This window comes from Lissotriton helveticus, chromosome 7, assembly GCF_964261635.1.
Source record: "Lissotriton helveticus chromosome 7, aLisHel1.1, whole genome shotgun sequence".
In the NCBI taxonomy this organism is placed as follows: Eukaryota; Metazoa; Chordata; class Amphibia; order Caudata; family Salamandridae; genus Lissotriton; species Lissotriton helveticus.
This window is the reverse complement of record NC_136068.1, coordinates 29,302,147-29,327,899: the sequence shown is the minus strand read 5'-3', so window position 1 is coordinate 29,327,899 and position 25,753 is coordinate 29,302,147. Positions and strand designations below refer to the sequence as shown.

Genomic DNA, 25,753 nt, shown 5'->3' with positions numbered 1-25,753 from the left:
GGATAGCGTAGGGGTAAACATTACTATTCCCACTCCAGAGAGTGCAACAGTAGGGAAAGCGTTGGATAGCGTAGGGGTAAAAATTACTATTCCCACTCCAAACGGTGCAACAGTAGGGAAAGCGTTGGATAGCGTAGGGGTAACAGTTACTATTCCCACTCCAAAGGGTGCAACAGTAGGGAAAGCATTGGATAGCGTAGGGGTAAAAATTACTATTCCCACTCCAGAGAGTGCAACAGTAGGGAAAGCTTTGGATAGCATATGGGTAACAATTACTATTCCCACTCCAGAGGGTGCAACAGTAGGGAAAGCATTGGATAGCGTAGGGGTAAAAATTCCTATTCCCACTCCAGAGGGTGCAACAGTAGGGAAAGCATTGGATAGCATGGGGGTAAAAATTACTTCCCACACTACTCCCCCTTTCACACACAACACACTACACATACAAAAACACACAATTAATATAAATATCAATTAATCAATTAATAAAAAAATAATATTATTAAATTGATGTAATTATAAATGAACTAATTAACATATATTAATTACCAATTAATTAACAATAAATACCAATAAATAAATACAATCTCTTTAATTAATTAAATTTAATTAGATCACACCCTATTCCCCTATAAACACCCACTACACATAAATAAATCACATCATTTAATCACTTAATAATAATTAATGACCAATTAATGATTAATTAACAATAACAAAAAATTAAATATATTAGCACATTAACTCTAATTAATCCAATTAACTAATTAATAATAATTAATTACCAATTAATTATTCATTATAAATATTTTAAAAACATATTAATTAATTAATTATTATTAAATTACTTCCCACCCTTTTCCCCTATAAACCCACAACCCACTCTGATACTAAAACGCAAAATGTAAACAAAATTACTAATTTCCAAACATACATTAAAAAACATATTTAACAAACATATAAACAAAATAATAAAATACATAACACTAAACAAAATTTCGATATTAGTAAATTTCGATATTAGTAACATACATACCTTAAAAACCGATATTCTGTCTATCGATATTTTGCACATCGATATTCTATACCATCGAAATTAAAACAACAATATTATTGTATGTCGATATTTTAATTTCGATATTTTGTCTCTCTACCATAATAACTGTAGCACCAAATAGCAAATGTAGCAGACAACCAGTAATCACTGGTCAAAGGTAAGTACCACATACCCAACCCTAACCACCTTAGGAAAATATCACGCAGGGAACCATGAACTCACTAGTATAGCTATACCAGGAAAAACAACCACCTAAGCATAAAAACACATTCAGAGGTATAGGCACAAAGACATTTTACATGATGCAGAAATCACACTAGGCAGGTCATTACAAATTGCGCAAAGATCACATAGGGCCAAAACATGTACCCCACGCAAGGGCACAACACCAGAACTGTCCCCCAGGCCAACTGGCCCCTCAGGGGCTGAAACACCCTGTGTCCAAAATGTCAGGGCAGGCTGTGCAGGCAGCCAAAGGAAATTGCGCAAGGGTTGCTAAATGGAGAAGCTTCCCACTAAGTGCTGGGTAGCCGTAGAACCGAGCCTGGCACCAGTGTGCCTCCTGGCTCTCCTGTGGGGCTCTGAACAAGCAATGGGGCCCAATAACACGTGGGAGCCTCGTGGGCTCTAGACAACGAAATAACAATGTGCCCTGTCGTTGGAGTCCCCCCTCTGGGGACTCGAAAACAATGGAAATGCCCAAGAGCCTCTCGTGGGTTCTGAATTAAAAAATGCCGGAATTCGGTGGAGTCCCTCTCGGGGGACTCGTACTAAAATAATGCTGCTTGGAGCCTCTCGTGGGCTCTGAAGGAATGCCCCCAAGACGTTTAGAGCCCGCAGGCTCGAAAGAAATTCGGCCCAATTCCGTTGGAGTCCCCCCTCTGGGGACTCGGAAACAAACTATGCCTCCGGAGCCCTTGTGGGCTCTACACAAAATGTCCCCTTCGATGGAGCCTCTCGTGGGCTCGAGAACAAGTGCCCCACAACGTTGGAGTGGTCCGCTCACCGGTGGGACCACTCGGTATCTGCCTCGCTGGAGTGGCCTGCTAGCAAGTGGGGCCGCTCAAATGACCACGCCGGAGCAACCCCCCAGACCCCGGGACACTCACCGGGCTCTGTCGGGTCTGAGCTGCCGTCTCTGCTGGGCTCTGGTCTGGCGGTCGCTGGGGAAGGTGCGCACAGGGCTCTCCCTCCCTGTGGCACTCCTCTTTCCTGGTGTGGTGCGGGGTTCTCTCTCAGTATGGGAGCCCCGACAACGAGTTTCCGCCTTCGCCTCCCACTTCCGGTAAGTTGCGAGGCACTTCCGGGTCATCGCAGGCAGCGCGGCGGCCCGACTGGGGGAAGAGCACCTCACTGCAGCAATCCAGGATAGGCTCCCGGTTTCAAAACACGGAGTCCCTGGTGGGGTAGGCACCCGCAGGGGCTATATAAAAAAAATAGGTACCCCAGAACCAAGTCCCTGGCGGGGTAGGCACCCGCAGGGGCTATTAACACGGCAATTTGAGCAGGGTGGCACCCACACTGTAGATCGGCAAAAAGGGGGGATCCCCACACCAGGGAATCCCTCGGGGAGAAAGGGGACTGCAGCCCCGGGCAGTAGCTGGAACCACAGCGCTCCCCCAGGAAAGCAAAACACAGCGCCTCCCAGGCGCTGCAAGGAGGAATAAAGTGCCCCAAGGCACTACAGGGCAAAAGTCCGTTTTGGGAACTAGGCAGGGGGGGCAAAGGCTGGGCCCAGGGGCCAGCTCACAGGGCCCTCCAGGCAGGGAGGCAGTCCCAGTGGTGGTACTCCTGGCGCCCGGCAGCAGCAGGCCCCCCTCCAAATTAGGATCAGGAAGAGAACATTTTCATGGGGTCACTGCCCATTTTTTATACACATACATCCTTTGTCTTTGTCTGTAGGGTGGGGAAAACCAGTTGCAGCTGGTTTTGGAGCGCTCTGATGTGCTCAGCCCCTCTTCTCATTCACTGGCCAGGCTAGGGACATTAGACGCACCACAGGGGGCGGAGCCAGCATTGTGTGAGGAAAACCTAGCCCTATTCAGGTCCCAGGTGCACCCCTCCCTCACATCAGTCATGCAGATCTCTCCACTCACCACCGGGGCAGACCCATCCTGACTCCTGGAGCCAGACTCACCAGCCAGCTCCAGCCAATCACAAGCCAGACAGCCAATTCACATAATTTACACAGACATGCCAACTTCTTGAAGTGGCACTTCCACACTAGACACAATTATGCCGCACACATCATCGTGCAGCATTTAATCACACGAGTCCGCGCATACCAAACTCGCACCTGCACTACCCACGCATCAGAAACTACCAGGGACACATTCATTCCCCATGCATTCCTATGGGAGGGCAAGCCAACCCCACTACACGCACGCACTTTACCCTGGGACACAGTGGTAAAGTGCGCAGAAGCCCAAAATCACTAACACCATGTCACATATCAAAAGCAAAAAGTTTAGGGGTGAACCTGCCAGAAGGGCCAAGTCCAACAGGGGAATTAAAAAATATTTCTTAAAAGAATGGTCAATGCATAAGATAGTTTATATGCATTGTGCTCAAGCAGACATAAGTGAGAAGAGTGATCATATAAATACCTTGTAAAATCTCCTGCACTAGACTTCATTAAGGAGATCCCTCCGGTGCACATTGTCGAACAGTCACAATATATAATTAGTGTCAGGCACACTCGCTTAGCACACACTGCAAACAAGGGCATCATTTAGCCATTGGATGGGCGCCATCCTGCCCACCAGGCTGTGACAGGCCCCCTCCTCTGTTATGTTATGTGAATTATTCTTATAAAGAGCTCAAACTCGTCTTGGCACCCCCTGGGAGTGACCACCTGCCATATTTAGAGATCACCCCCCTCTGTGCCCAAAGGGCATCCTTCAGTGTGGCGGGTGCACTATTTGCAGCGGTGGCCACCAGGTTGTTGCAGCTGTGGCCACCATGTTGTTGCAGTGGTGGCTATCAAATTATTGCCGCGGCAGCCACCAGGTTGTTGCAGGGTGGCCACCAGGTGCAGCGGCAGCCACCAGGTTGTTGCAGCAGTGGCCACCAGGTTGTTGCAGGGTAGCCACCAGGTGCAGTGGTGGCCACCAGGTTGTTGCATCAGTGTCTACCATGTTGTTGTACCCGGGGGCCACCAGGTGCAGCGGGGGCCACCTGGTTGTTGCAGCGGGGGCTATCAGGTTGTTGCAGCGGTGGCCACCAGGTTGATGTGGTGGCCACCAGGTTCTTTCTACGTGCTTGACATTCTTTCCACAACGGTGGACGGGGATGGTGGACAGGGGGAGGATTCTGGGCACACTGCAAAAAGTCCCTGATGCCCAGGGAGTCTTCTCCATGCCCAAGCCAGTAGGCAGGTGATAAACGCCTGCATTCATGATCTTTCAGTAACTGGGCTGAAAGTTTCTCTGCTGATTCTGAATGAGGCTGAATGATGCTGAGGAATATATGTGCACCTTTTAGCTCTGTGGATACAGAAACCCAGGTCTCTTCGCACATGTATAGGGGCGTGCAAAACGGGACCGCCCCCCATCGGAGCGGCGGTCCCACCTTGGCCATTAGGATGCGCCCGCAACACTGGCGGGCGCATCCTGTATTTTTACCATTGCGGCGGGCGGTGCTTTTAAAAGCACAACATGTAATGCGGGGTACCCCCCATGTGCACCCCTCACCCCCCGGAGTCTCAGGGGGCCCCCAACGGGCCCCCACAGGGAATCTCCGTATGCCTATCCGTGGCGGCATTGCCGCCACGGAAAGGCATTCCCCAAAGACCATCATAATATGGCTAGCGGTGTCTAATAGACACCGCCACCATATTAAACATTTTCCGCCCCGGCCGCAAGGTGACCAGGGCAGAAAAGCGGCGGACGGTCTTTCTGTCCACCACGGTCCACCACGGTCCCCCCGCCAAACTAATATGGCGGGGGGAAATGGGTGGTGGGCGGCAAAGGATGTCGGGCGGATCGCCACCGCCCGCATGGCGGTGGGCATCCGCCCGACATCCTAATGGGCCCCATAGTTTGAACCTAAAATGCCACATCATGCCGCTATATTTCACTGACATTATTCATTCACCGATTTATCATGCTACATTTTTTATCATTGAATGATTAGTTCTCCAGAATTTCTATGTTCTAAGTGTGTCAGTTTTACATTTTAAACCACTGGATTTGTTTTTCCGGTTTGAAGGGAACTGGAAATGTCCCTGTTATGTTAAAATTATTTCTTAAGCGCGCTTACACCAAGCGGTTTCATGGCGCTGGGGAAGAAGAACTGTAGCAATGAGAGTCCTGGAGTATTATTCGTAGGCTTGTGAGAACGGAAGAGTTTTTAGAAGAGTTCTGAATTTGGTGTAACACGCTACCAGTCTCAGCTCATTAGGAAGGGAGTTCCAGAGGCAGGGGGCTTAGAAGGAAAACCTCAGGCCTCCGAGTTTTTTGCGTCTGAAAGTGGGAATGATGAGCAGGTGGAGGTGAGGGGAGCGAAGTGCACGTGACGGGACATAGCGTTGAATGCGAGAAGAGATGAAGGCAGGGGCTAGGCCAGCAAGGGCTTTGAAGATGGAACAGCCCAGTTTGAAGACACAGCGTTTGGCTACTGGAAGCCAATGCAAACTCTTCATCAAGGGACTAACGCGTTGGTGCTTGGGTTGGTGGAAGATGAACCGGGCCGCCTGGTGCTGCAGAAGTTGCAGGCGGTGGAGTTGGTATGTTGGGATGCCAACATAGAGGGCATTCGCGTAATCAATACGGGAGATGGCAAGGGCCAAGATGACAAGGGTAAGGGCTTCCTTAGTCAGAAATCTGCAGATTTTTGGGATTTTGCGAAGGTGGAAAAAGCAGGAGGAGACCACTGCGTTGATTTGGGGCTTTAGAGACAGATCGCTGCAGATGATGACTCCAAGGCTCTTTACGGAGGTTACTGGGTGAGGAGGGGAACCTAATGATGACGGCCAGAAAGTGGGATTCCAGGGGTTGGTGGAGCCTCTGGTCAGAACCAGCTCAGTTTTGTCGGGGTTGAGTTTGAGTTGTCTGGAGTACATCCATTCACTAATGAAAGTCATGGTGGATTGAAAGTTGCAAACGGATGTATTGGTGGAATCTATGTCAAAGATCAGCTGAAGGTCATCCGCATAGTTGAAGGTCGTAGCAGGGCCATTGCAGAGATACGATCAGGGGTTGCATATATATATTGAAAAGGAGGGGTGAAAGGGCCGAGCCCTGGGGAACCCCACAGATGAGTCTAGTTTTTCTCGCTGAGAAATTCCCCAGGCGGACTGGAACATTCTCTGGGAAGGGACGGGGCTATTTGTTTGAATTGAGTGCAGGTCATATAAGGTGTGGGAGTAAGGGTGGGCAGGGTCCAGACATTGAGAAATGAAATATGTTTAAGACACATCATGGAATTCCACAGCTCTCTCACATCTGAGTAAAAGTTTAAGTGTGAATTAAATAACCAACAGGGGCTGAAATGAGCGCGTTGAGCAGAGGTTTCCATATAAAAATTTGCAAAATGTATTTATTTACAGCTGTAACATAAAGCACAGCACTTCAGAGGCCTAAAAGTCTAACGTGCGTTTAATGCACAAACAGCCATCATCGCGTTGCAGTATATAATATATGTGTACATAATGTTAAGGACTGTACGTCACTCACGTTTGCATACACACTTCTCAATACAAGTGAATGGAAGTAAAACCACGTGATTGAAACTCTTACTGTAGGTGAAACCAGGTGATGCGCTGATGATTGGAGCTTCTCTCGAGAAAGAATGCAAAAAGTCCGCGAGACAAGATACGAGAGTACAAACACGTGCTGAGGTCATCAGTTTTACCAAATCCAGGAGTTTTGTTGATAAGTTTAAATGAAAGGCTCTGCTTATTACAAAATGGAGGGAAATCTGCAGAATTATGATACTAAATAAATTGTCTTTTAAACTTGGATTCTACATGAAACTTACCAGGCATGTTAGAATGAGTACACTACTTCAGTTAATAGAAAAACTAAATCGAATTCAAAAGTAACTTCTATTAGTACGTGACTGACTCTCACCCACCATGGCACCTGCATAACTCAGGGCAGTGTGCCCACACAGGACCAGACCAGGCAGGGACACTTCTAGGAGGAGGCAGAGGTGTCTCCGACCCACCTGTGCACCTGCACAGCACAGGGCAGTGTGCCCACAAAGGACCAGGCCAGAAAGGGCCCGCCCAGGAGGAGGCAGGGGTGACTGACTCCTACCCACCTGTGTGCCAGCACAGGGCAGTTGCCCACACAGAGTCAGACCAGGGAGGAGGTCTTCCAGGAGGAGGCAGGGAGTGACTGACTCTTTCCCACCTGTGCACGTGCACAGCCCAGGGCAGTGTGCCCACAGGCAGCCCAGCCCAAGCAGGGCACTGCCAAGGAGGAGGCAGGGGTGACTGACTCCTACCCACCTGTACACGTGCGCAGCACAGGGACAGAAGAGACAGGAGGTCGGCCTCAAGGAGTGACTCTTTCTCACCCGTGCCCCTGGGAGGACGGCTCTGTCTGTATCTCTGTGTGTGATTCATGAGTGCGGCTCACGTGGGTCAAAGTCTGAAGGTGAAGGAGGAAGGAAGAGAGAAACCTGTCGCTTCCCTCACCCGGGGCCTCCCTGCCAGCTCTGGGCGTGGAGGGCAGAGAGCAGAGGAGGCTGAGAGGAGACGCCGGACCTCACCTCTCACAGACAGAGGGACAGGAACAGGAGCCGGTGAGAGACCAGAGGGTTTACTCACTCATCGCAGACAGAGGGACAGGACCAGGAGCCGGTGAGTGACCAGGGGATTCACTCACTCATCACAGGCAGGGTGGAGCCAGAGAGGAGCTGAGAGCAGCCGGAGGCTGTGAGAGGAGACCCTGACCCCCGGAGCCCTCACCTCTCTCACAGACAGAGGGACAGGACCAGGGACAGGACCAGCAGCCGGTGAGTGACCAGGGGGTTCACACATCACAGACAGAGGGACAGGGACAGGACCAGCAGCCGGTGAGTGACCAGGGGGTTCACACATCACAGACAGAGGGACAGGACCAGGGACAGGACCAGCAGCCGGTGAGTGACCAGGGGGTTCACACATCACAGACAGAGGGACAGGGACAGGACCAGCAGCCGGTGAGTGACCAGGGGGTTCACACATCACAGACAGAGGGACAGGACCAGGACCAGCAGCCGGTGAGTGACCAGGGGGTTCACACATCACAGACAGAGGGACAGGACCAGGGACAGGACCAGCAGCCGGTGAGTGACCAGGGGGTTCACACATCACAGACAGAGGGACAGGACCAGGGACAGGACCAGCAGCCGGTGAGTGACCAGGGGGTTCACACATCACAGACAGAGGGACAGGACCAGGGACAGGACCAGCAGCCGGTGAGTGACCAGGGGGTTCACACATCACAGACAGAGGGACAGGACCAGGGACAGGACGAGGAGCCGGTGAGTGACCAGTGGGTTTACTCATCCTAGATAGAGAAGGCAGGAGTCTGGTGAGTGATCCTTTTGTTCTGCATTTTAGCGTAAAATTCGCCCTTCCACACAAAGATGCATGTTTGCAATAACAAAATATTGCAAAAAAAAGCTAACGATTTTGACACTGTTGTACCAGTCTTGCAGTTTGTCGCTAGTACACTGGTTTGAGGCTGGCACTATAACTCCCATCCTGTTTAGGACCCTCAAGAGATTACCAACCTTTTGTATATACTCCTTTCAATATTGTTAGTAGATGGTGGCAGAACCCTTGTAGCCTAATTGAGAAAGACATCATTAGCCCTGAAGAAGTTCCACAATGTAGGACCGAAACATGTTGGCTGTTCCCTTTAGCCCCTCCCATGCTCGTGACGGAACTGTTCGGTCACGAGCCTCGGGTGGGCTGTGCTGGTGACGGAACGGTTCCATCACGGCCCGTTTGCCGCGCCTGCGCGGCGTGAATTCCGCGTCTGCGCTGACGTTCTAAAGAGCGGGTGGGGCCGTGACGGAACCATTCCATCACAAGCACAGCTCACCCGAGGGCCGTGACGGAGCGGTTCCGTCACGAGTACGGGAGTGCCGCGCGGCCCTGCCTCCCCCCTAGCGCTGCGGCGGAATAGCTGCCACAGCGAAGGGGTTAAAGATGTAAAAGAAAATTATTATTGTGATAAAGGATAACATGTATTAAAGAATAGTCAAAAGGACACAAGCAGATGAAGATTTTCGAGCACTGGACTCCCTCTAGACATTTTGTAGAAGAAACTGGAGTGTGAACATGAAAGAGAAACAACTATTTGCTCTTAGCAATGCTTCTTTTTTTGAGCATAGATTATTGATGCATGGTCTCTGGGTAGCTGGCTCGTGGAGGTGGGTAGCTCATGCTTAGTTACACTAATGGAATTTGGAAAGTGAGGTTGAATTTGTCCCAATTTTCTATTCCAATGACTAAAAGAACGAAAGCGCTTCAAACAACAGTCACTTGCACTCCTGTCTTTTATCGCAACATACCATTTGCAGTAATTTGTGGCTCAGGTGGCTTGTAATTGCTTGATGTGGCATACTGGAACAAAAATTTGGAACTTCAGGGAACAAGAGTAACACAAAATTACAGAAATTAAGCTAATAATTCCAATTTAATGCAAATTGTGTGCAGACCTAATGTGGAATTCAAAAACATAGTTGAATTGTAACTGCTTTCATAAACCTGCTCATGCGGATTCACTCGGTGACTAGTTTATGCATGTAAAGGGATAGGAAATAGAACAAGCATTGGTAAATGCATTAGGTTTCACCTATGAGATTAATAATAACCTGTTTTCTGTTGTATGTTGTAGTTTGCTGAGTAGTTGTACCATATAAGCTACAGAAAGTCTGTTAAAGTGTTATGACTTATTTATGTAAAAAAAGGCAATATATAGTGCTGCTACTAGTGGTATAGTGTGGGTAGGTAATAGCAACATTTTAAAACATGAAATGAAAGAGGGAACTAATAGAATTAATTGATGTAATAGCAATACTATGTGTTTAGAGGAGTTCTGATCACTTTTGCCCCTGGTGCCACTGCGCCTGCTGCACGGTTCAAAACATGACCGTATTTTCTTTAAGGTAACTGCACGTGTGACTGCCTATTTAGTAGTAAAATATTGCAATACTTGGTGTTTATAGGGGTTCCTAGAGCTTTTGGCCCCGGTGTCACTGAATATGCTGAACCATTGAAATCACGACTCTTGTGCCTGCAAGGTAACTGCACGTGTGCCTGTCTGTTTTGAAGTTAAATATAGCCGTGGAAACATACATTTGAAAATTGGATCCCTGAGAGAGAAGGTGAAGAGCATAGGATGTTTTGCAAATGAAATGTAGATGACCGTTGTGTATGTAGATTATAAGCCTTTAACCGCATCGATGCTGATGACGGAACCGCTCCGTCATCAGCCACGGTGGCGCTGTGCTGATGACAGAGCGGTTCCGTCATGGCCCTCCCGACGCGCCTGCGCGGCGCGTTCTATTTAGCGGGCGGTGCCATGACGGAACCGCTCCGTCATCAGCACAGCTCACCCGAGGTTGGTGACGGAGCGGTTCCGTCACCAGCGTGTGAGCGCCGCGCGGCCCCCCGCCCCCTTAGCGCTGCGGTGGAATAGCGGCAGCAGCAATGGGGTTAATCCATGTTATTGAACCATACGGATGCGTAAGAAAAATTTGCAGTTTCCAACACTTATACATGCAGAATAGAGCAAGTGCATATTGGCCCGGTGGTGTGCGTTTTTACTTTTGCTGTGTGTGTCCATTTGAAGCAGGTGACTCTGTATGTGACCCATGGGAAACATCAGTTACATCGTGTTGTTTACACCACAATACCTTTACAACGCGGGTATTATTCTGAAAGTTATTACAATGACCTAAGGAATAGTATGATTTACTATTCCAACACCTTCCTTACTGTACATAGACTGGAGTTGGAATAGTAAATCATACTATTCCTAAGTCCAGCGCCCTCCAACGCAACTCGTTGTAACGACTTGCGTTGTAATGCCTGCGTTGTAAGGGTATCGCGGTGTAAACACCGCGATGTAACATCATATGTTTGTGACCCATTGTTTGGGATCTAGCGCTGCCTGGTGGGCGCCCCTTCAATGCTGTATGCCACTCACTTGTGAACTCGAAGACACTGGCGCACCGCTGGCAAATGCAGCACCACATGGTGTCCAAGCTCTTAAAGGCAAGTGTTCCAATATAGCTCCTAGCAACTCCATCGCGAGGATAGAGGGAGGTAGCCAGAGCACTGCCACAAATACGCTCCAGTCCACATCTTTTCTGGATGCAAAGATGTATTTTTGAGCAAGCTCCAGCAATTACACTCATCTGTTTCTGTATTAAAAAAACACTGGTGCTTTATGGCATCTGTCCAATGTCGCCTCCTTTTCAGCTTTATGATTTGATTTTCTCTTTCCTGAACTGAAGGCAGCGCCTCACTTGCGTTTGACCTTTTCCTGAATCCTTCTGTAGTTGAACGAGAACAGTCAGATTTCCGTTTGCTTTCCCTCTGAATCTCACATAAATAAGATGTTCAGCCACAGGCAGAATATGTATAATTAACCACATGAGGGCAGTGTAGCTCCATGTTTTCTTTTCTAGAGTATTTCTTTGGTGACAACACATTTTCCGTTATATTTGGTTGGAGGCCTATAAAACTAACCACACATCTATACAACAATAGCTCATTTTAGGAAGGGATCATTGATTTCCTTGGGGAGGAAAGGTCATGGCGATGCATTTTTTTCAGTGGCAGCGGATGAAATTTGAAAGTGATAAGGCAGAAAGAACCAGCATGTATTTCCCTGTGTGAGAAACCCAGTTTGTTTCTTCCAAGGAGTTCATAATTCCAGCTGGACCTTATGGGCATCAAGGAAGCCGTGCCCGATACACTTTCAAAAGTACAGTTTCAATGCGTGCAGCCAGAAGAAAGTGAACAAAAAAAAAGTTCCACACAGAGGGGCAGATTTACGAGCCCCTTGCGCCTCTTTTACGCCGCCGTTGCGTCACTTTTGTGACGCAAAAGATGCGCCATGGTGCGAGATATTTACAACGTGACGCATCTGAGAGATGCGTCACGTTGTGAAGCCCTGCGCCAAATGAAACCTGCATCAGGTTTCATGTGGGCGTTTCCACGAAGGGGGGGGGCGTTCCGTCGCAGGAACGCCCCTGGAAAGTGACTCAGTGAAATCTACAAGATTTCACTGAGTCACTTTACTAACGCTGATGCGTCAAAACCCTGCGCCTGCTTGAAGCAGGCGTAAGGCTTGAACCACCATGTTAACAGATAGGGCAAGTTGGCGCAGTGCTGGAGTTGCGAGCCGCATGCAACACAACTTCAGCACTGCGCCAACTTCACTCCCTGTTTATTCCTGCGCCATGGTGTGTCGCATTATAAATGCGGCGCATCATGGGTGGCGCAAGAATAAACTTGCCTGCCGTATCTTTCCTGGCGCATCTCTGCTGATTTGCAGAGATGCGTCAGGCAACATAAATCTGCCCCAAAGTATTTCGGCCACAGGAACTAATAAGAGTCCCCTTTTCAGATATATTAAATACAAGCGCTGTGCAGGCAAAACCGAAAAAATATTGTTCGACCTGTCAGCCTTAGGGTGGTCCTCCCCCTAACTCTTTGATTCTACCCTTCCTATTTTTGTCGAACACGTGTATCTAGGCCTTGGGACTCTCATTACTTTATCACAGTCAACAAAGTGCTTGTGCTCTCTTCTTTAAAGGCAGTAGAATCAGCTTACACCTAACTGTCACATTTAATTTACTTGTAAGTCTTTAGTAAAGTGGTACTACATGTACCCAGGGCCATGGACGTCATTTAGAAGTTGTTAGGGGTTGCAGCTGTGACCTCTAGCTTTCTCCCTATTACTCCTGGCGACCCCTGACTTCAAGGGGGCAACACCTTTGCATTCCCTGAGGGCAGAGGTCACAGAGGAAGTGCCAGGAGTACCAGGGAGCAAAGTAGAGGTCACAGCTATGACCCCTGACTACTCTCACATGAAGTTCATGCCCAGGGCTGGTAGCTACTAGTGAGTTTACAGCAGTGATTGTGCCACCCACTTAAGTAGCCTTTTAAACATATCTCAGGCATGCCATTGCAGCCTGTGTGGACAATTTAAATTGCCATTTCGACCTGTCAAAATAAACGTTTTTCTAGGCCAAATTCTCCCTTTTTAGGTCTCACCTACGCAGCACGCATCCGCAGATTGGGGGACCTTTAGTGATCGATTCTGTTTTAGCCCCAAAAACATGCACGTGTTGCATTGCTTTCAATGGCAACGTGTGCACGTTTGGCGATTCCTTTGTGGGAGCCAGCCTTGAAACCATATGGTTCCTGCTCGCTCCTGCAAGGGAAACAGGCTCAGGCCCCCTCCTCTCTCCCCTCCCCCTGCTGCCAGCACGAGGTGCCCGCACTTGTCTTTTTTGGATCCATTTCACAGGGAAGCAACTAAATGAAAGAAGGAAAGAGAGGTTGTGAACTGTTTCTTCAAGTCACGATTTTCAGTAAGTAACCTCTAAAAAACACAGATTGCACAGGAAAGCACAGATTTCATTTAGATGATGAAGAAGAGAAGGCGTGCCCTCAACCATATGGTCTGCCAGTGGTAACAATCTGAGCGTCATGGTCAGGACAGGACAAGCAACTGAAGAATCCAACTGCAGCTTGGACATTGCATGTGATCTAGAAAAATATTAAAGAGGCACAAATAGACGCACAATGACACAATCTATCATGGACTGACATCATTAGATCCACCTGCATCTCACAACGTCATTGCACAGTTATCATAATCTACTTCTTGCCACACATACTGCATTGTGTGCAGTACTGAATAGATAATTTAGATAAATCCTATGAAACCTACAATCAGGTCCAAACTCTTGCTTCTATTATAACTTCTGCTTTTGCATAACACAGTGCCTTCGACGGACCAGCAGCCCCTCTTATGCCACCCCCTCCAGCGCCTTGGGGGAGGGGTGATTAGTCGCGCTTTAGAAGCCATTGATTGATTGACAGCATTTTTCTTTTTCTTGACCTGGTGGCACAAAATAAGTGTCTGGGTTTGTTGGCTGCTCTGTGCAAGCAGGAATTTCAGTGCTTCAAGCAAAGTAGCAGTTTGCCATCTTGGGCGCTTCCTACACAAAAAAGTTTAATTTAAAGAAATTTGGAGTAATTAGGAATGATCAGTCTATGACGTCCTACCTTGCCTTCTGGAATCACTTTCCCCAATCATAATGTTTCCTAAAGGAGAGATCTAGAAACATGGTTTGGGGAGCGAAGGAGGGGTATTATAGGTGGGGATGGGGCTTAGAGTAGAAGTCGGTGTTTCCGTACTGAGATTTTCCACCAATCCATTTTTGTGTATTTAGTGTCAGATGCTGTAGGTTTTCCCATAAACGAGTGTTATGAAGAGGGAGTGGTTTCGGACTAGCATCCTTGCACTATTCTCAAAAGTCCCTATAGAACATTTGTATCCAATGTTAATTCTGTTAATGGAGCTTCCTTTTAAAAAATACGTTTTTTGGGACACTCACAAGGGGGTTTCTCAGTGCCATTTCTTGGGATTACAAGGCAAACAATAGAAAAAATTCCTTCAGTACCAGCTTGCAACAACTTTCCAGCACTCAGAAGTTCTTTAATAAATTCTAAATCTGCTAAATAAAAAAAAGACACAATTATGAGGCAGAATAGCTTGAAATATAAAATTGCGTGTTCCCTGTGTGTGCTTCTAATCATTTGTTTATCACAGGTACTTCATATTGTATCATAAAAAGAGCTCTTATCTGAAGTTAGGTAGGTCTATGGACATTGGCTGGGTCTTCTCTGGGCAGTAAGGAAGAGACAGAGTCCTTTTTCTTCTCTGCCTGTCCCGAACGTCCACGAAAGCAAGCAGAGCCTTTTCTGAAGGCCTTTGCTATTTCTGCCATCTTGGGACACAGTTTTGAAAAGAAAAAGTAGGGGAACGGAATATTTCTAATAAAAGAAGTATGGGCACGCTGTGCCCTTCCAATCCCGCCCACTTCGACCACTGTTCAATACTGACCCAGACGAATGGTCGGACTGTCTCATCACCTCTGCTCACACCTTCCCTTGAAATGCAAGCACAAGCCGCCTCCTGTCCAAGAAGGAGTAATCCAGGCTCAGCCTCTAGCTAGCGCTTTGAGCAATGGTCGGAGTTGGCGGGATCGGAAGGGCACGGCATGCCCCTATGTTTATTGAAAAGATTCCGTTCCCCTACTTTTTCTTTTCAAAACTGTGTCCCAGGACGGCAGAAATAGCAAAGGCATTCAGATAATGCTTGGCTTGCTTTCATGGACAATCGTGGACGGGCTGGACTGGCAGAGAAGGAAAAGGACTCTGTCTCTTCCTTACTGCCCAGAGAAGACACAAACAATGTCCTCTTCTTTTCTGTCCTGGCAGCTGCCCCCTCTCTTCCTATTATTCCCTTTCTTTATGTCTTGCTCCTCACCTACTGAAAACCGTGACTTGAAGAAACGGTTCACAACCTCTCTTTCCCTCTTTCATTTAGTTGCTTCCCCGTGAAATGGATCCAAAAAAGAAAAGCACTCTTGCGGGAAATGCCCTTCTTCTGACATTTTTCTATTCCAAAGAACAGCCTCCGGATTGAGAGAAATAAAAGGTTTTAAATATGAAAAATAAACACATAACTAAATAAAGCATGCCAGAGTGGTGGTTGCAAAGTGGCAAGATTTATTTTATTCACATCCAGACACATCAGCCTCACTATACAGACTTCGTAGTGAAGCGTTACTTTTGCTTTCTCCTCTTTCTTTGAACAGCATTATTGTCCCCAGGTAGGGACCTGCACCACTCCTGAATGTATTGCAATACCTGGTTCATGGGTGGGTTGGAAAACAAAATGTGTACCATGGCTCTGTGTTTATGGATGTAAAGCAAACATTGCAATATCAAGTGGCGATTTTCCAAAAGTCAAGATGCATCTGGTCTGAACAAGTAGGATGAAAATACATCACTCGGACTACTTTTTCACTTTCCATATCTACTGTTAAACCTTCTGATGCAGATAGCGAGGGGCTTGCATAAGACTTGTGTTACCTGATGTTCTAACTAATCAGTATTTAGAAAAAAATGACACATCAGCAAGTTCTGCAAAAGATAACGGCATGCTGATAATGGACCAAAGGTAGACAGGCTAACTTATTTAAACAAGCATTGGCATAGCCAATAGGTCTTGCCTTTGGGAGCTTATTTAGGTTTAGCCATGCAACTGTTGATGTTGTTGAACTAAGGGTATTGTGCTGCATAACTAAATACTTATAAGGTCCCAAAAACTAGACCTATTGGCTATGCCAATGCTTGTTATTACATGTAAGTCACCCCTAGAGTAGGCCCTAAACAGCACTTAGGGCAGGGTGCAGTGTATTTAAAAAGTTGGATATGCACTTTTAACTTTTAGATGCTCTGGTAGTTGAAAACACTTTAGTTTGTGTTTCACTGCTGCAAAGCCTGCCTCTCGCTTACGATAATATTAAGTTAATTTGCTACATTGAATAGGTGATAACTTTCAATTGGAAGCAGTTGTTAGTGTTGAGTTTAGTGTCTAAAGAATTGTCATGTAAAGTGCGCCTCAACAGTAAAGTCAGATTTTAAGTCCCAATTCTGAAAATGACACTTTTAGAAAGTTACTGATGAACGAGTGTTCTGCCAGGAGTTTTTTTTTTAACACATTTATAAGAGAAGTAAAAGGTCCCAAAACCCCCCAAAAATAAATCAAATGTTTTGAGACAACTAAAAAACAAATGATCCACAACAAATCATGAGGATGTTCAGTTTTATATTCAAAACAGTGGATTCGAAAGACTGGTCATCAAATTGTAGTCAAACAACAGGTGCTGCAAGCGATGATGCAGTGAAAAGTGGAAATCATTGAGCCTTATCAAATAATGGATTTACTTTTAATATCAATTTATTTAAAATAAAAACAAACTACTTGCAGAACACTTTTTGATTCATAGTTGTATTGCCCTTGTTCTAGGGAATAAAGGGTGTCCCATTTCTTAGGTAATTTTAGAAAATTGCCATTTTCTTGCACCAACCTTGGTACCTGTAGCCTGTTTCTTGGGTCACATAAGTAGGTGTAGCTGGCAAATGGTCTTTGTATATTGCTTCTAGACAGTAAAACAAAGGAGCATAAGTGTTGGCAGGGTGAGCCATCTCTGACTTGATGAGATGGGGGAGCTGTCATGTACAGCACAAAGGCTTTGCCTCAGCACACTCGTATAGTGTTTGATACTAGTATTTTGTGACCCCCAGACAAGCTGGGGCCAGGGAAAGGAGGAGGGACATTCCAAACACCTTTGGGGGTGGAAACCTCCAGACCCTTCTCCTACATCAAAGTCACCACCAGGTATTAATATTGGACCATCAAAAATATCAAAGGGGGAAGTGAAGCGGGGAAAAAGAAGAATCGTCCTCCTCTTGGTATCTTAATTCAACAGAGGGATTTTACCATTACCTACTGGGGGTGGGCAGAATTTGCGTAATCGTGTTACGCAAATTTCCGCGAAACTGTAACAAATCTCCGCGAACAAGCAGAAATTCCACGAACACACGGAATTGCTTGTTCGCAATGCTTTTTTACTGTTCGCAATCGATGTTTGCATGCTCGGGGGGAAATATCTCGCAAACACGCATTTGAGAACACTAACAAGCAAAAAATTTCGCAAAGTTGGGGAACGCTGAATTTTGGGCAATTTTGCATTCTCTGTGGAACGCGAAATGACCCAAATTCCGCAAATTCCGCGAGCGGAACGGAATTTACTGGCAAGGCCTATTATCTACATTAACATATATATGCGTATAAGTGTGTGCTTAATCTTACTTCGGGTGTTTTTAATGATGGTGTCTGAAAAAAACAAAAGACCTTCTCTTATTTGTAGGAAGGGCAATGTTAAAAAAATGTAAAATATCCCTCACACACTGAAATTGGATACTGACGCGCCAGTCCACACCCCTCTTCTCGGCCTGCTTGCAATTCCTGGAGAGCCTAGAAACATGTAAAACAGTTCTGGGGCTGGTAAATCTTCTGAGAGGAAGCGGCCCATGATTTATTTTTTTATTTCTAAAGTTTTATACAGCGCAAATGTGACCCTAGTGGGTATCAGAGCACTTTACATGATAGGTACTAGTGTATAATTTGGTCTGAGAAAAAAACACAAAAACCTGGAAATGCATGCTTGAAGAATCAAACAAAACATAAAGTATGATAGTATAACAAAGATTTGTCTAGAATAAAGACAGTAATAGTAGGGGATAAGCCCCCTGGAAGTTTGCTGACTATACAGTATCAGTGAGATCGGTATGTTGTTTTAAGGTAAAAACTTCTTCAGTAGTAAAGATTTGGCTTTCTTTTTGAAGGAGGAGGTAGAGGATATTAGGCGAACATCCGGTGTTAGCGAGTTCCATATTTTTGTGCAATAGCCGAGAATGCTCTGGCACTCGTTTTCTTTTTGTGAGTACGTTGGGGTTTCAGCAGCAGGTTGAGCGTGCTTTATGAGTTTCTGTTGCCACCTGATTTTTCTAGCCTTTGAGTCAATTAACTGGGGGTATTGAAGTGTAACGCCTTATGAATCATGCAGGCAATCTTCAGCTAGATCCTTGCCTCAGATGGTAGCCAGTTTAGTGCTTTTAGATCCAGTGAGATGTGTGTGTTTCTTTTTGTTCCAAGGAGTAGCCTGGCTGCCGCGTTGAGGGATGCTCCTGGAGGGGCCAGTTTGTATTTAGGTAGGCCACAGAGGGTGACACTACCATAATCCAGTCTGGGTAATACTAGGGCTTGCATCGTTTGTTTTAGGTCTTCTTGTGGTAGATAGGGTTTAAGTTTCCGCAGGATGCTTAGTTGATGATTCGCTCCTTTAGTGGCTGCGTTGATGTGATCCTACATATTTAGGTGTTTGTCTAATGTGATACCTAGTGATCTAGCAGAGTCTATGATGTGGGGTGAGAATTTGAGGGCTGTAAGATGTTTCAGCAACAGATCGATGTTTGGGCAGTGTTTCGATGGGAAGATGAGAAGAAATTCGGTTTTGGCAGCATTGAGTTTGAGATGGTTAACCATGAGCCACAGGTGTGTGTTTTGTAAGATGGTATTAAGGGATATGATGTCCTCTGGGGAGGCGATTTTGAGATACAGCTGAGTGTCATCAGCGTACATGTGGTATTGGATATTGGAAGATTTTAGGAGGTAAGCCAGTGGTTCAAGGAATAGGTTAAATATAATGGGAGAAATGAGCAGAGTCTTGAGGAATGGCAAGCGTGATCGCATGGGGCTTATATAGCGATTGATTCATTTTGACTCTTAGGGATCTGTTTTGGGGGAAGAAACCGAAGCATTGAAGTATGACCCCTGATAGACTTACCCTCTGTTCCAGTAATTTCAATAGATTATCATGTTTGACAGTATCAAAGGCAGCCAATGATGAGGATTATGAATCCGAAACCGGTCCCAGGATGCTTGTTTCCGGTCCAGGGAAGACATGGCTTGGCAGTTCGGGCTGGACTGTTCCCATGAAGCACAGGGTCAGACTGATTTGCATATGGCCATGTCTGAACTGGGGTGGCTGAGTGGGCTAAAGAATGGTGATGGATTAAACCCAGATCAGTTGACTGGGGGTGAGTGTTTGATTTGCTCAAACGCTCCGTCCATCATCCCCTTTTGTATCGCTTTGTTCGCCCTAAGTGTGGCAGGGTATGCTCAGACGTGAGTCCCTTGCTCACTTGGCCACTGGATTCAAGATAGCCTGGCTGATGAGGATTATGAATCCGAAACCGGTCCCAGGATGCTTGTTTCCGGTCCAGGGAAGACATGGCTTGGCAGTTCGGGCTGGACTGTTCCCATGAAGCACAGGTTCAGACTGATTTGCATATGGCCATGTCTGAACTGGGGTGGCTGAGTGGGCTAAAGAATGGTGATGGATTAAACCCAGATCAGTTGACTGGGGGTGAGTGTTTGATTTGCTCAAACGCTCCGTCCACCATCCCCTTTTGTATAGCCAATAAATCATGCAATATCAGGAGGCATGATTCATTTTGTTCGAACAACTAAGTAAAAAAGACATAGGTCAATTGAACACCATGAAGAAAAGCAAAAGTATAAATATGAGGAAAAAAGAATATGGAATGTTGAACACAATTGCTAGAAATGACAACATCATCTGCCAAAAGGCAGATAAAGGGGGAGCGTTGGTCATACTGAACAAAACATATTATCAAACAGCAGTTCAAGAGCACCTGAATGATGAGAACACATATATGAAAACTGAGAGCGACCCAACAGAAGAGATACGTAGAATCTTACAATCTATTTTACAAAACGCACGAGACAAAGGTGTCATCAATGAGAAAACCAGAAAATATCTGATACAGGATAACCCCATCAGTCCAACATTGTATATGGTACCCAAAGTACACAAAGATCCTGAAAAACTACCGTGCCGTCCAATTGTGTCCACCAAAAAGAGCTTACATGAGCCTATAGGAAAATTTCTGTATAGATATATGCAACCGCTGGTTCTCAAATCCAAATCATATATATAGGACACCACTGATTTTTTAACGAAACTACAAACTCTTGAAACACAGGTAGAAATAACCATGGCAACAGTTGATGTTAAGGCATTATACACCTCAATACCCCACAAACAAGGCCTGGAGGCAGTGAAAAGAGCTTTACTCAACAGTACATACCCACATGAATTACAGGTGTTCTTAATGGAATTGATGGAATTTACGCTAATGCATAGTCATTTTGTCTATGAAAACAGGTGGTTCATTCAAAGAAGTGGTACGTCAATAGGAAACTGTGCAGCTCCAGCATACGCAAATTTGTATATGACATTGTTTGAGGAACAGCACATTTATGACACCCAAGAGTGGAAAGAACAACTACTAATGTTTGTCCGGTTTATTGACAATATATTTGTGGTATGGAAAGGCACCACGGAATCATTACAAAATCAATTGGAAATTCTGGACACTAAAGATGAACGTATAAGATTCACATGGCAAATTAATAAAAGAACAATACAATTTCTGGATGTGGAAATAACTAGAAGAGATAATCTGTTTTCTACCAACCTATATCGTAAAACTACCGATAGAAATAATCTGTTGAAATATGAGAGCCATCACCCCCCGCATTGAAGCAACATCTACCCTACTCACAGTTTCTCAGGGTTAAAAGAGTAGTCTCAGAGGATACGCAACGAGACCAACAACTGAGCATAATGGCCAAGATATTCCACGATAGAGGATATCCGGAACGAATAATACAGCAAGCACTAGCAAGAACACAAACCAAAACGAGAGAAGATCTTTTCATAACTAAAACAAGGTCCACGGAACAACGCATCAAATGCGTCAGTAAATTCTCAAATGTAAGCTTCAAATATAAAGCTATCATCAAAAGACATTGGCAAATATTGACTATGGAACCAGACTTTAAAGGCATATTTGCCAAGGAACCACTTTTCGCATACACAAGGGCAAAAAATGTAGGTGAACTATTGAAACACCAAGAAAACAACCAATTGAGAGCTTATGTCGGGACACCAGCCCATGTTTGAACTGTAGCAATTGCCACAACGTGATGAAAGGGAGTTTTATTTCCCACCCTATGAAGGGTCATAAGATTCCTTTGAAAGTGAACGCAACCTGTGATTCCATGAACCTAATATACATGTTAAAGTGCCCATGTGGGGCCGTATATGTGGGACACACTGAAAGAAAATTCAAAACTAGGTTGAATGAACATAAAAGTAACATTCATATGGGTTCACCCAAATCATCAGTAGCAATGCATTTTTTGGACAAAAAACATCATATCAATCAGTTGAGAGCTTGTGTGTTAGAAATAGTCCCCAAGAAAGAAGGACCAGAAAACAAAAACAACTTGTTAAAAAGAGAGAATTATTGGATATATTTTTTGAACAGTTTGAAGCCGTTTGGTTTAAATGACAGGACTGATTTTACCTGTTACTTGTAATATCGTGAGCAATGAGTGAAAATCGTTTGACACTTGGTCAATTTAACTAAAAAAGCGCAACGCGCAAGTCATGTACACTGGAATAGGGGCAGCGCGCTGATCAGGTATAATAACCCAAATGTTTTGGGAGAGAGTGGTTTAATAAAGTTCAGCCTAGCAAAAAAAGAAAAAGCGCGATATAGGAAAATCACGCATGCGCGAAGTATCAAGCAGCGTAAATGGCAGTATGCACATAGAGCACGTAAGAAGAACACGGAAATGCTTATGGGAGCCTAGACAAGCGGTAACGGACGAGAGAGGTGAGAAGCAACATAGAACGCTAAGCTGAATTAGGCGACTATGAATCGGCAAGCTTGTAGCAGCATGAAAGGATTGCAGCAAAAACTGCGAGTATAATTAGAACGGTTAAAGTGATAAAGTCCGCATTGCAAATGCCACGTGTAAGAGAGATAAGGAAGGTAACATTAAAGCACGAAACGAGCGAAGGGAGCAAATAGATAGCGCGCAACATACTTAGGAATGAGACTAGTAGGAAGTAACGGCTGACAATATTAAATGCAGATAAACAGGGTGGAAGGAACACAAGTATACTAAGGGTGTTTCACTGTTTATTAATTTCAGAATTTGTCCCTGACGAAGATGCAGCCAGCACCGAAATGCATTGGAATGTACAAAGATGCAATGTAACGTCGAAATTATGTGAAAACAACATGTAAAAGTTCAATGAATTAAAATAAGAATTTAAGGACAAATTAAACACGTCTGAAAACCAGATATTGAATTGGAGTGATGATTTAAGAATATGAACCAAGAGCTGAAGAGGGTTCAGCACAAATCCAGTGCCTAGGGTGACAGCCCTACAGGCAGTAGGGTTGCAACTTACAGATAGTATCAAAGGCAGACAATGATGAGGATTATGAATCCGAAACCAGTCCCAGGATGCTTGTTTCCGGTCCAGGGAAGACATGGTTTGGCAGTTCGGGCTGGACTGTTCCCATGAGGCACAGGGTCAGACTGATTTGCATATGGCCATGTCTGAACTGGGGTGGCTGAGTGGGCTAAAGAATGGTGATGGATTAAACCCAGATCAGTTGACTGGGGGTGATTGTTTGATTTGCTCAAACGCTCTGTCCACCATCCCCTTTTGTATAGCCAATAAATCATGCAATATCAGGAGGCATGATTAATTTTGATCCAGCACTTTTATTATGTCATCCACTACAGGAGAAAGTGCAGGTTTGGTTCTGTGATCATGCAGAATCCTGATTGGTGTTGGTCGAGGAGTGGCGATTTGATTATGTGGTTGCGTAGTTGACTCAACACATTTTTCTAAGAGCTTGCCAGGGTAGAGCTGTTGGAGATGGGTCAGTAGTTGTTAGGATCAGAGCAGTCTGCTGTAGTTTTTTTTTATGGGAGTTATTTGACCTACTTTTAGGCAGTCAGAGATAGTGCCTTGACGTTTACAATCTTGGTCCATAGAAGGATACTGCAGGATTTGATTTCCTTGAGTATGCGAGGAAGTAGTATGTCCGTGAAGTGGTTAGATGGGTTTAAGTAGGAGAGAATGTTGTACACGTCGTGTTCATTGATTGAGGAGAAGGTGTTCCAGGAGGCATTGATGTGTTATTCTCCACCATTTTGAGAGAAAAAATGTTCTCTACTAGTGGCTGATTCATCATCATGCCGGGCCCGATTCACAGAACTAACTTAAGACAAAATCCTAAACTTACTACTTTTGGTATTCACAGAAGGCATTTAGTAGTAGTAAAGTTAGGATGTTGTCTTAAGTTTGACTTAAGACAGACTTAAGACAGACTTAAGACAGACTTAGGACAGACTTAAGACAGACTTAAGACAGACTTAAGACAAAATCCTAGCTTTACTACTACTAAATGCCTTCTGTGAATACCAAAAGTAGTAAGTTTAGGATTTTTTCATAAGTTAATTCTGTGAATTGGACCCGCCAGCTCTTCCTTCTTCCATTTCTCCCCAGGCGGAGAGGGTGATACTATCTCCTTCCATCCTTGATCTGACAGCAGCAGATCTGATCGACCTCCATCTCCCACTTGCTTCACATGGTGAAGTCCCCATTGTATGTAGTAAAGCAACTGCTGTAGAAAATGCAGTATAGCTTTCCACAACAGATGAAACAAGCATTGGCAACACAAATTAGTCTGGCTTTAAATGAATATTGAATGTTAGTGTGAAGCATTGCATGTAAAAATCCTGGGAAAATATACATATTTCTGTGGAAGCAGAGAATTGTAGAATAATATTGGCATAGGTTAAAATGTCAGAAGACATTTGGAGTGTCAAGTCAGATCTAAAAAATCATGGAGGTTAATGACTGCCTCTCCCATCTCTACTGATGCCAGAGAAAAATTCCATAAACTATCTAGTTATCTAAGTATTCCAAAGTCTGTGTGTGCCCCTGAAAGTTCAGATTTAGGCAGCTGGATATGTAAACAAAATGATCTCATCTGGGAGGTCAAGCATATTTTAGTGGAAGCTCACAAATTCTGCCGATCAAAACATGTACTCCTGGCTCCCGACATGTAGGTGTGCAGCGGCGGCCATTATGGATCAAAGGTAGGGGGGTGGGGTGGGGTCGGCATCAGGGAGATGACACAGGGAAAGCAGTGATTAAAAAATAAAGTAAAAAACGTACCTTCTCGCTGCTTCCTCACCTCATCTCTCCTCAGTAGTCCTCCCTCGGTGGCCTGAACAAGATGCACACCCATGCTCCCAGTCAGCCAATCAAAATGCTGCTTTAGCAGCATTGTGATTGGTCTGCGTGCCGTGTTTCAGCCTAATGTGCTGAAGGGGAGCCCTGGCATGTTCTCCACGTAGGCTGTAATGCAGCCTACATGGAGGATATGCGAAGTGAGCAAGGCTGTTCGGCCGGTCGAAGAGCGCCGGCCAAGCAGTCACTCCTGCCCTGCCACGCCCCCTCACGCAAAGGTACGGAAGTAGGAGAAAATAAAATGATAATAATGCAAGGTATTATAACTTTATTTTCCCTATATTTCACTGCTAAAAAGCAGTGGGGGTTCGCTCCTCGCCTTAGCAGAGGAGCCGCCACTGTGGGCGGGTCCAAAGCCCCTCTCCAGTGATGCTCACATAATTGTCTAGCAATAGCTACTCTGTCAAACCTGATCACAACAAAACTCTAAGGCCTCATATCTTTCATTTTAAAAGGAAAAAAAGGTTATTACATTGATAGAGCGCGCGAGGTCACCCGACCAATAATTTCGCCGCTTCCGGCTTCGGGCCCATATATTTCAATTCACCATATACATTGAGCAGGTGACTTCACGCTCTACTACCAATTTGTGTGAATTCCCTACTGTTATTCTTCAGCGTACCCGACTTACCATCCACCGACACAGGTACCTATGACCACAATGGATCAGGGAGCTAGCTGTAAAAGGAAAGGCAGCAAAATACAAACCCAATTTATAACATTCAATTTATCTGTAAAATGACCCCGGACAACTGGAAGTTTTAAATTGTTTATCTAAAGTTCGTTTTCGGAAATCATGAGATTCACAAGAATAAGACAATCGATAATCAAGATAATGAAAAGTACATAACTATAGAGAAATAAAGTCAGGGTAATCATGGA

At 45.4% G+C, this 25,753-nt stretch overlaps 1 protein-coding gene across 1 annotated transcript in view; it reads left to right on the top strand.

The window, feature by feature from the left end:
* Positions 1-7,336: 7,336 nt before the first annotated feature.
* LOC144767953 (cell adhesion molecule CEACAM6-like) overlaps positions 7,337-25,753 on the top strand; it is a gene marked incomplete at its 3' end in the record, with an annotated part of 174,265 nt that continues 155,848 nt past the window's right edge. The window contains exon 1 of the mRNA XM_078651304.1: positions 7,337-8,024. The remainder of the gene's footprint in view (positions 8,025-25,753) is intronic.